Genomic DNA, 12,138 nt, shown 5'->3' on the forward strand with positions numbered 1-12,138 from the left:
GTTTCCATTAGACCTTTCAGATCACTTACAAATTATCTGGAACTCCTACTGTTTATTTGTTTTTACTTTAGATTGTTGCCCCAAGCACTTAAATAATTGTAATAAAATAATAATAGAATTAAGATTAGATAAATTAAGTGGAAATGAAACTGAATACATTTTCCATGACAGCTGGCAAGTCCCATTCTGTGACTGCTCAGAAACAGAACTGGAATTTTTATGACAGTAGACAATAAGGCGATCGTGTACAGGATGTAACCCAATGCTCAAGAGGAGCAGTGTGCAAGTGACACATCAACAAAAACAAACTTGTTTCATTTATGTACTATTAATTACCATAACTTACATAATCATGGACATCTGTTCTCCCTTTCTCATACAAGTACCTATGCACAGATAATTACCACTACTGGTCACAAGAGCAAGTAGCATAATATAAAGATAAAGAAAAATAAATCATAACATATAATTATATATTAGTATACATACATACACATATATATGTATATATATGTACCTACCTATAAATACAGATAAGACCAGCTCTGTCTTATTTATTCATTCATCAATTTGGAAATGATTTTTTTAGTTCTTAAACTTCACATTGAAACTGTAATAAGTTGTTCCAACTTGCATACTTGGAAGACCATTATAGAGAAAAAAAGAGCAAATAATTTTTAACTAATCAAAAATTAATTTTGACAATATCAGTTTAGTCATGATTGTTCCAAAAGATCAAAAGATTTTGTTTTTTTTACTGGACTATAAAGGTTCATTAGTTTTAATATAGTTGTATTCTGCCAGAAGAAATAGCCACTGTTTTATTGCATTGTTCAGATAAAAGAGAAAAGCAACTGGTGCACAAATTACAATCCTTAGGAAATAGGGTTTTTTCCCATTTTGAATCTCTTAAGGGTGATATTTGTTCCATTAAATATTTTATGATGGTCCCTGTCCAATAACTGTACTGTTGGAGCACAGAAAGCTGTTTTCCTTGAATGTCACATCACTGAATCATAGAATGGTTTACTTTGGGAGGGACCTTAAAGTTCACCTAGTTCAAATCCCCCACCATGGAGAGGGGCTGTTTGTTTTTGTGCCAAAAATTTTACAGTCACATATCTTCTATATACAAATTAAGGGTTAGTCAAGAGCACAGTTCTGTTAAAGGTGACATTTTATAACAAAGAAGTGGAAATGCCCACATACATAAGGTTAATAAAGGTACTTTATATTAATAAATATGTATTACTATGAGATAGGTAAAAGCAAAAACTTGCTTTAGCATACATTTTTAAAAGTGATGAGATCTTCAAAGGCTGCTGATATTTAATGGGCTTTATTAACTTTTATATATAAAATTTTGACATTTTTATGCAATTGTACATATTAATTTAATTTTAAATTTCATCTTACCTAATCAATGGACCTAAGTTTGCTTGCATTTCTGTAAAATGCTCTTGGATGACAAGTCAAAAAATGGTTATGATATTTTTCTGCAAGTGTCCTGGAAAACACATCCTGAGTTAAATAACCCTAAGCAGCAGGTGCTGAATTAGTGCTCCCACTTTTGAGAAAGATAACTAATCAAATTAATCTAGATGTGCCCCTGCTTAGAGGAATTCCTGCATGTGACAAAATTGCTGGTCCATGTTTAGCTATTTCTGAAAACACTATTAACTGTAGATTTGGATATTTAACTTATTTACTGTCTTTTTTCAGCCTCCATCCTTTTGATCAGTCCCACCAGCTAGAAGGAACTGGGGAGACCAAGGTGGTGAGGAAAGCTTGCCTTACTGAGAGTAGAAGTAACTGTTTCTGCACTGCCAAATACTCATTGGGAAAAAGAGCAAAACACAGACCATTAAATTGCATCTGTTCATAATTTAATCTTTTGTTCTGTAACTAACATCATGTAGCACTGTATATTACAAAAGAAAAAAGAAATAAACTTCTACCAGGCAGGTTGTGAAAACCCACTGGACATCTCTCCTCTGTAAGCCCATAGGACAGATTGGTCTGCATCCTGAGTCCTGAAGATTTAGATAACTTCCACTCTTCTGTTTTTATTTATTTTTTTAAAGTATATATCAGTTTTCAGTGTCTAGTGTACTAATTCAATAATGTATTCATTTAATTCCTGTGAAACTATTTACATACTGTGCTCCTGTTGTATTTCTTTGATTTCTTTGGAGAGAAGAAAACTCAAAAGACCACCAGGCAGAAAGTCAAGTCATCAGTCCATGGTGCCACTGGGCTCGTGGAATTAAGGGATGAAATTTCTGCTGTTGTACAATGGTCCAGGAGGAGGCTGGTGACAACAGGGAAGGAGAGAAAGATAGGAAAATATTTATTTTATCAGTTTATGACTTCTGAAGTACTGCTCTGCTGTTTTAAACCAGTACATTTTTCCTCTGCCCTCACACCTTCACATCAAGAGTCTGATATACACTGGAAACAGATGGAAGACAGTATTTGAGCTGATGCTGTGGTTTCTAAAAGCTAATGGGGATGAACAGAGATTGATATATAGATATAGCTATAGATATGGATAAGTCAAGCAAAGGAGCTGAACTAATTTGTACTAATTCACACTGTCATGTTAAGTGGGTAGGTATGGAGCAAAGGGTTTATTTTTTTATTTTAAAATTTATTTTATATTTATTTTTAAGTCTGAATTGTCTTGTCCACCATTGCAAAGAAAAAAATCTTAATTTAGTGAGCCATGAAGCTTCTCCTCTTCTTCCTCCCCCTGACTGTAAGTGTGCTAAAATAAAGTCTGGTACAACAAGGAATAAGCTGTGACTGGGTATGACTGGCCTCTTTGACCTGGTTAAAACTTATGTTCTGATATATCCTGTATACTGCCCACTTTACACCCATTAAAATCCAGATTAACTCCAGGGAAATCTGTGTCATTTTAGGACCACTGAAAAAGATTTTTTTTTCCCCAAATAAAACTTGTGCCAAATAACACTCTTTATAATGGTGTAATCTCATTTCATGAAAAATATAGTGCCTCCTCTGAACATTATTTTCTGAATAAAAATGTTTTATCTTTTCCTTAAAAATTGCTGTATTTTAAAGAACATTTTTTTCCCCCAGCACCTGCTTAATCTTTTGTTCCAGAGATAATTTCTCATTACCCAGGTGTCCTCTTATGGACCCACAGAAAGATTGGGCCTAGTTTAAGTGTGAAATAATCCTGTTGCTTCTATCTGAGAATGAATGAGCCCAGGATTAGATCAGATAAAACACACTTGAGATAAAGTGCACAAGGTGGATTATATGAGAAAAGAGGATTTAGTGAAGAACATATCCACAACTTTTTGTTAACATAGAGAATGGTAGCTTTTGTAAGCAACATTTATGGAAACTCAACTGGAGGTTTAAAAGCTATGTCTTTTGTTGTACATTTCTCTGCATACATTTGCTTTGTAGCTAGTAGCTTTAACTTTGGAAGCCATGCTGGGCCTTGACTCATGCTCATTTTGCTTAATGAAAAGCTAAGGATGTACTTTTACTCATAGATTCTTGTTTTATTTTCTTTGAAGTTTATTAAGCTATCCAGTAAGATGGGAGGTTCATTAGGTTGTTATTATCACGGCCGCAAATTAAGCATCTGTTCCCTGGGGAGTTATAACCTTCAAGTGGATATCAGAGCCATACTTATTACAATATTTACTTAATTACTAAGTTAGTGCTCTTGTCATATAAAATACAAACATGGACTCTGCTGTCCATGTTAGCCATATACTCTCCACCCACTAAATTTTTAAGATACACTAATTTCATTGAAGTACTCTTTTAAAATATGTACCAATTTGTTGGTAAACAATTATTGAAAAAGTTAAACTGAGAATGATGAAGCACAGTTATGAATTTAAGGTATCATCAAGAATATTCAAAAATGCTAAGGTATCTGATGTTACAAATGACTTTGCTTTCCCATCTAGAGACAAATGCAGTTTCCAGTACCAACAAATGCATTAAAACATTATCAAGTACCTCAAAAGTCAACATCAAGATATTTTTTGTCAAGTAGCTGTATGGACATCATTGGACTTGATAGTACCACTCAGGCAAGTACAAGGCTGGAGCACAAATCTTTTATGAAAATTCTGAGAATTCCACCTAAGAGGCAAATTGCCACTATAAATGTCTGAAAGTCATTCTTCACCATAATTTTGTGGCATTTTTTCTTCCTCTTCAGTGTTTCAATTAACTAATGTTGTAAATTATAGAATTACCAGATCTTCCCTCTCTAGACTTCAGACAGTGTCAAGCCATATAAGCTCAAAAATATTGTTCCCTCTTCTCAGACATGACTTGTGTGAACAGATATGACTCTTGGGAGAATGTCAACACCACAAGACAATGTCTCTGTTTGGAAAATTCATGTCCATTTTTACTTCAGAAATGCATTTGGACTTTATAGCGTTGCTTTGTTTTTACTCTGATAGATTCATCATTGTCTTGCCATCTACTACATACTACAAAATCTTAATATTATTCATATTTTACACAAATAACTATTGTTCTGTTAGTAATGCACTATTTGACATGGTGCATTCTTGCAGCCATTTTCAAATAAACCCTGTAATTATTTAACTTTGATGAACCTTTTCCTGGAGATGTTTGTCTTTACCCCAGCTATAGAGGAAATGTAGGCTTTTAAATCAAGGTCCCTTCAAATCACAATGGCATGGGAACAACTTCCACTGTTTCTATAAACTCTAGTTAATATAAGCATTCTCCTTAAATGAAGGTTTATAAAATCCCCAGTTTTAAAGAAATAATGGTTACATGCAAGTCTGGAGTCTTTCTTGTTTCTCCCATAGGAAAGAAAGGCCATCTTAACTGAATAGTCATCTACCAATGAACATGAATTCTGAAATACAAATTATTTGTGGCTTGCTTTGAAATTTTCAACAAACATGTTGAACATTTCAGCTCAATAAAAAAAAAAAAACAAAACAATTTTCCAGCCTAAGTACTTCAAGAAAACTTGCACTTGTTTTTCAGTAGTTCCATATAAACAATTTTGAAATTAAATACTGAGATTCTGAGGTCCAGTATAAGTGATGAAAAAGTTTTAGTAGAAAATATCTTAGAAATAAAAATTTTCCTATGAAACTCTGTATACTAAATACAAACTCAAATGCTCAAGTATTTGCTGTGCATTTTTGGTAAGTTTATACTAATTAGCAAAGAATTTTGAAAGCTTTTCCTAAGAAAAGTAAAAACAAATATCAGTGCCTGAAAATATGATGATATCAACATTTTTGTGACCACTGAATCTTGATTACTATAGATGAGTGTAAAATTCAAGCTATAATCCAACAAAATCCCAGCCCAGCCTCTACATATCTTAATTTTGTTCTTTTTTGAACTTGACTCCTTAAAAATTCATAGCTCATACCCTTTGCAAAGATGGGCTTAATTTATTTTTCATTTAGTTCTGTTAAAAAAGATTTAAAAACCCCAACTTTGCAAAGCATTAAAATACTGTTAATAATTTGAGTGTTTTTTAGAAGAATTTAAAAATTTGAAAAGTTTAAATAAATGGATTAGTCCCCATCTTGTCATCTAACAATAATTAAAATGAGAAAACCCAACAATATGAGTTATAACTTCAGCCATCAGGGACTCCTTTACAATTTTGCAGAGGTAAGACCTCACTAAAGTTATTTATAGCTATATAAATGTCAACAGAATATGAGTTGTACTCTGAAGTGTCTGGAGTTTCTCAAATGTACTCAAATACTGAAAAAATAGAACAACATTTTACATAATGTGTAATAATTATGGTAAAATAATAATGAGAATATTCTCTAGTGAATTTTGTTCTTCTACATTTTCTTAAAATTAGATTTGTGATTAAAAATAATTCTCTGTAGTTATATCCACAGAGTGGTATACGCCTTTTTCATCACTGTTAATGAAAATATGGTTATGCCTTCTATGAAAAGTATGTTTCTCAATATGATGTGCTGTAAACAACATGTCTTTAGGCTATTTTTGACCTTTAACCAATGGGAAAGGTCTGTCTAGTTGATCTCATCTAACTACACAGCAGGTACAAGAAATTAAAGCAATTTAGGTTGAGTCCTGGTACAATATCAAGTATTGGACACTGTTTTCCAAAAGGAAATACTTAACAAGTTTGTAATTCACAATTATATTTATCTTATGAAAGAGGTAAAAGAGAAAAAAAAATGTGAGCATGTTCAACAGTGTGGAATCCCAAATAAAAAAATCTATGATATCATTGTTGTTTGTAAAAGTTGGCAAAGACATTTGTAATGAGCAAATGAAAAGTAAACAATCTATTCTGGATCAACACTGTGTCAGACTGCTTGTAAGGTCATACAAAAAAAGCAAATATTAAATATGGGGCTCCAACAGCCCTAAGATATTTGCCAGACTTTCAAATTGAACTGTGTTTTTCAATGGGAGAGCACAGTACATAAGAGCTTAACAGTCAAGATTTGTTTTTTTAATGTTTTTTTTTTACACTAATTAAGTCCTAAGAGCACATGCATAATCTAAGGGAAGATCATTGCTTTTGGTAACTTTACAGGCCCCAGTTTCACAAGTCTGGCTCTACTTTACTGAGATGGAGCCTGACCCCTCTCCAAAGACTGGGAACTCGGGATAAACACATTCTTTTGTTAGCAAGCTGGAAAACCAGCAAAAGTATTCAGGAAAATATGGTGTCATCATGTGAGGAATGGGTATTCCAGAGCTTTTGTGAGAATAAGCCAGTTATTTGCTCTGAATTCTTACAAAACCTATTCTAGAAATTGTCAGAAACAAGGGGACAGTCCAGAGGGGATTTGATCCAGAGGGATCCTCAACTTCCAGTGACCAAATCTAATCTACATACATATTCAGCTGCTATTCATTAAAAAGGTACAAGGCCAAATTCTTTAAAATGTGCAATCAGGCTGAAAGTTTTCAGACACCTTAGATCCTCCTTCTGGTGTGATGTGGAAGAACCATGATCCCCATACAAACCCAGGTTTCATCAAATGACCAAAACTGAAATAGAGTTTAATTTTTGTACAATTTTGAACAATTTTGCTCACCAAAAATAACTCCTGGTATTTTTCCTTGTTGCCTATAACCATTTTCTTCTTCTGGTGTTTTTCTTAGATGAGAATCACCTTAGGCAGCCTAAATATGTATTTGAAACTTTTTTTTTAAGGAGATACCTTATAGTGTCATTATTCATCGGTGTATATCCTTAGAGAATATTTAAATGCTTAAAACTGGAAATGGAGCATAATGCAAGGCACTATAGAGCAGATGCTAAGCTTGAAGTGCTTTTAGGAATACATACACCACATTTTAATTTCAACTCCTATTATTATACTAACTAGTCACAAAATGGCTTCCTATTTATGCAATGTGTTATCTGTAATGTCACTTAAATTGAATAGATGAGTGCCTTCTAATAATGTATGTTTACTTCATGAACTTGTGGGCAATTACATTGTAATTATGTCTTTTGTAGGTCCTTTTTTGCTGACACATAGTGCACCAGTGCATTTTAAGTGTAATTGCAGTTCTCCCTACCATTTAGGAAAGCTGAACATTGTTAAAGGTTTGTAAATTACCTACACTTAGACCATAGCAAGCAGGCAAATTAAATGGCAGTGTCAGTAATATTACAATGTAAATTGGTGCCAAGCATAATCCAAGGTAGAAGCATTTTTACAGAATAATGTTTACATAGTACCTCAAATGCAACAGAAAACACAGATACTCCCAAACTTGTAAAAGTACATAATTTTTATACCTGAAAAAAGACACAGAGCATACAATTTACATAGCTGTCAACTATCCAATAAATCAAATATGTATTTATACACATAAATTTTGTTCTACTGGGCTACACAGTCATCTTACAGAAAAGAAAGGTATGCTCAAATGCCAGTATGTCAGAATTCTTCCTCCTATTGGGTATAGTGCTTCACGAGAGAAGCAAGAAAATATATTCCCAGCAGCCTGAAAATCTCTGGAGAGAAGCAGGGAAAGAGGGAAGAAAGGGAGACCCTCCTTGCTGAGACAAATGGATCTTTCTTACTCCATTCTCAGTAGACTTTGAACTCACCAGAAGGAAGCAACCGACCTCATTGCCCACGCTTGCTCCTCCTTTTTTCCTTAGGGTAAAGGTATATGCAGGAATATGGGGCAGTGTGTCCTCATCATGCTTTCAGCTTCTCAGCAAACCCACGGAGTTTCTCAACAATCCCCAGGAGAACTCAAGTTTGGATGCCCATAGCTGATTGTGATCCTTGCAGAAGGAGGCAATGTTAAAGCCAAAGAGAGGAATCCTTTATCCCTACCCTTACTCCTGCTGAGCAGTGAGCTGAGTCTCCCAATGCAAGGAGAAGAGCAAAGGTAGGAAAAAACCCATCTCTTGTTGATGGCATGAGGACTTATCTTCCACTGCTGGGACTCCAGGACTGTTTGATTGGCGTTCAGAATTACAAAATCAGGTTAATACATTTTCAGCCTGACGCTTTAAAGCTGTTTGCTGTATTATTATTAATCTCAACATCACAAGATTGAATTTCACTTTCATTTTTTAACCACTTTGAGGGTAAAACAGACATTTCAAAGCAGAGAATAGTTTTATTTGTCCAAATTTTTCAACGCTCATGAGGCACAATTACAAAAGTACAACTTTTTTTTACTACGGATTTGCTATATTGGTGTTTTTTTCAAGAACTGAAACTTGGAAGGTTGATGCTGTTTTTGCTATAAGAATTTAAACTATCATTTGCATGGACATGTCACTACAGAATTTTTTTAAAGTAGATTTATGTCACCCTATGGGGCTTAAGGGGATAGTGATTATTATACACTGAGAAATGTGCATTTAGCTTACAAAACCAATGTCCCACAGAGGTGACCACTCTAGAAAGACCAGCAACATCACTTAAGTAAATTAAATTTGAAGTACTGTCCTGTCACTTCATGCCTCTAGGCCAATCACTCACTGGTGGAGACATCCTAGTTTTGGATTAAACCAGCTCAACCATGCAAACTGTAGCCACTGCATGGGAATGAGCATCTGGGATTGACAGATCACAGATCATGGCAATAGAGGCCACAAGTCCAATGACATAATTTTTATTTAGAGTAAAATCCTAGTGGCATTTTTGTAGAATTCAATCTTCAGTAAATATTTATCAGAATAAACCCAGGGGGATGTATGCTGATCTCATTTGCCTTCCTTACTACTTGGAAGTAGCGATGGAATTCTACTCATGAAAATCAGAATAATTTCCTATGGATGCATGCAAAAATTGATATGATAAAATGAAAACAATCACATTGCCAGGCCCAGCACAAGTAGGCATAGTAAGCTCTCAAATTTTGTGTATTCAGAGTTCCCGGGGATTTAGAATTCCTCTTTCTATTGGTGGTTCTATCTAAAAGTGAGCGGTGCAAAATACACAATATGAAGCAAACCCATGAAGTGGCTGGTGGTCATTTCTCCATGACTGGTGAGAAAGAGAGAGGTTTGCAGAGCACTGCCACAACATGGACACAGAGATATTAATTATGCCTGGCCTTCCAAGGGTCAGCATGGAAAAGGCACAACACCCAGTCACTTTGAGTGACTCTGTGACTGTTCTCTTTTTGGTTTTCTAAATGCATGAAAATCAGCAGGATACAGTGCTTAAATTGAAGGCTTCTTACTAAAGCCTTACTAGGAGGTTTTTGTGACCAAATGAGATGGTTCAACCAACTCTAGCCCCATCTTTAGTAACTTCTGTTTGATTGCAATCTACCAATACATGATATAATTTAAAGAAGTCAATTAGTAGTAGTTTCAAGTCTGAAAGTTTGCACAGCCATGATAATAATGTCATGTTCACAGGCCTCCCTGTACTTCTAAACCAGTTTTTTTTCACCTTTTTACACTAAACACAAAAATATTTTCAGTAAACATCAGTGGTAAATGCTATTCTATTTAAATGGACATAAATTATTCAACTACCACAATTATTGCAAAAATGTAACTTTTAATTTGGGGAGAAAAAACCCTTAATTGCTATATTCAGTAACTATTCTTCCATACTCACAATGTACTTAGAAGAGAACAGCAAAGAACTAAAGAATCCTGTTGCCAAACACAGCCCTTAAATTACCAGCTTGTCTATGGATCTTTTTACTTTAATGCACTTAGGGGGAATAGCTCATCACTAATGATTTGGAAACACAGATCACATAAATCCTCAACTCAAAGCTGAACAGTAACCTGAGTCTTAATACACAAGTTATGTCTCCTTCCTCTAATACATATACAGATATTAAAAAAATAATATTAATAACACCAAAATACCATGTCAAGTGCAATGGTTTCCCTACAAACTCTATCACCTGTTTATCTCTCACCCTCAGTACTAACACTAAATTGGGCCTCATGAAATATTCATGAGGGGCCATTTAATGGGATCATTTTTCCTGGCTAGCACTGACACTAATGCTAAGAAAAATCTCTTGACATTAATCTTGGGTTGAAGAAAGCCCCAAATACCTGGTTTTCTTCTGAATGTTTCCTTTCCTCCTATTTAACACATTGCAGAAACCAGTCATTCTACATCTCTGTTATGCATGAGTGTGGGCATGGAAGGGTAGAGGAACGATACAAGGTCGGAGTGGGAATTTGTAGCATTATGATTTTCACATTGAGAACTCTGGGGTCTGATCCAGCTCACATTAAATGTAAATGAATGTTCTCCTTTTTTTTTTTTTTTTTTTTTTTTTTTTTTTTTTGGTAGATGCACATTCTCTCAGAAGGAAATGAGAATATATTTTTGAAAAAGACAAACAAACTATGGATCTCTAACTGCATTATTTGTCTAAACTGTCTAGAATTGATTAAAGCCCTTTTTTCTGCATTAGTTTATAGCTATTCTGATGATGAAGTGATTTAGGGTGTTTTTCAGGGCTGATTACAAGAGTAATGGGCTCTGGTCTTGCAATTGCAAATATGACTGTTTTCAAAGCCATAAAAAGTCAGAAGCATGTTTTGGCACATCCTAAAGACAGAGTTGTTTTTAGTTTATGCACTAAGAAGACTCCTGAAAAATATTATCCAAATTACAATCCCTCCCCTGAAGAAAAATCTTTTTAAATGTCCTAGAGAATAGTGTATTGCAGTCTAAAATGTAGCTTGTTGGCAAATGTTGTATATTAGGAATCCCTCCATACACAGTCTTTGGTTATATCATAAAACTACTGACTTGCCTCATTTTTCTAAACCAAAATACCTAAAAAGCAATACGTTTATTTTTTTTTAAGTTGTAGCTTTGTGACATCTATAATGGTTTTGTATCTAAATCTGACAACATTTGTAACAAACTGAAGTGACTGTTACTGCTGGAATGTCCTGGAGGCTTTTTCTGTCGGAGGAGATGACAGTAACTTTTCCCATGCAGATTAAGCTGGTGTTTACAGATTTGCCCTGGGTGTGCATTTTTATCCAGCTGTGATCAAGTAACACTGCCTGATGAGTGCCAGACAGATCTCCTGATACGAAGGGCTTACATGCCCATCACTTCTGTGCAGAACATGGTTCTAATCTGGACACCACAGCAAAGTTCAGTTATTTAATTTTTATTTTCCCTTCATTTGTACAGTAAGGCAGGATACTCAAATGAGAATGCAAAAAGCTTTGCCATTTGAAAATCTCCTTGCCATTTGACAGAAACTAGCATTATGTGGATTTGAAGTTATTTTTGTTCAGCCTTTCAGTTCCCCACACTGAGTTCTAACAGGATTTAAAAACAATTACAAGTGGAGTGGGTGGTTTTACAAATGAGAATTTAGGATTTCATTAATTCTTTTTTCTTTTTTTTCTTCCCTCAATGGATATGTCTGTATGTTGTAATAATCTGAAATATGCCAAAATATAGGCCCAGTAACTTTTTCCCATCAATGAAAGTGTGAGGTCAAGAGGTTGTTTGCCTTGGTGGGACCTGAAGCTATACACACATTATAGTGTGGTACTTTGAAAGTAGCAGTGGTTGCATATTGCTTTCTCAGAGCTCCTTGCTATTGAAGATGGAAGATGTTCTGTTTCCTAATATCTGATTCCCTGTTTGGAACCTCTAA

At 34.6% G+C, this 12,138-nt stretch overlaps 1 long non-coding RNA gene across 6 annotated transcripts in view; it reads left to right on the forward strand.

Moving 5' to 3' along the window:
- Nucleotides 1-6,339, forward strand: part of LOC110473922 (uncharacterized) — a 193,478-nt gene extending 187,139 nt beyond the window's left edge. For all 6 annotated transcript variants that reach the window (XR_014957215.1, XR_014957218.1, XR_014957216.1 and 3 more), the window contains one exon: nucleotides 1,723-6,339. This is a non-coding gene — a long non-coding RNA (uncharacterized LOC110473922). The remainder of the gene's footprint in view (nucleotides 1-1,722) is intronic.
- The last annotated feature ends 5,799 nt before the right edge of the window (nucleotides 6,340-12,138 follow it).

Source organism: Lonchura striata, chromosome 9 (assembly GCF_050655825.1).
Source record: "Lonchura striata isolate lonStrDom1 chromosome 9, ASM5065582v1, whole genome shotgun sequence".
NCBI lineage: Eukaryota > Metazoa > Chordata > Aves > Passeriformes > Estrildidae > Lonchura > Lonchura striata.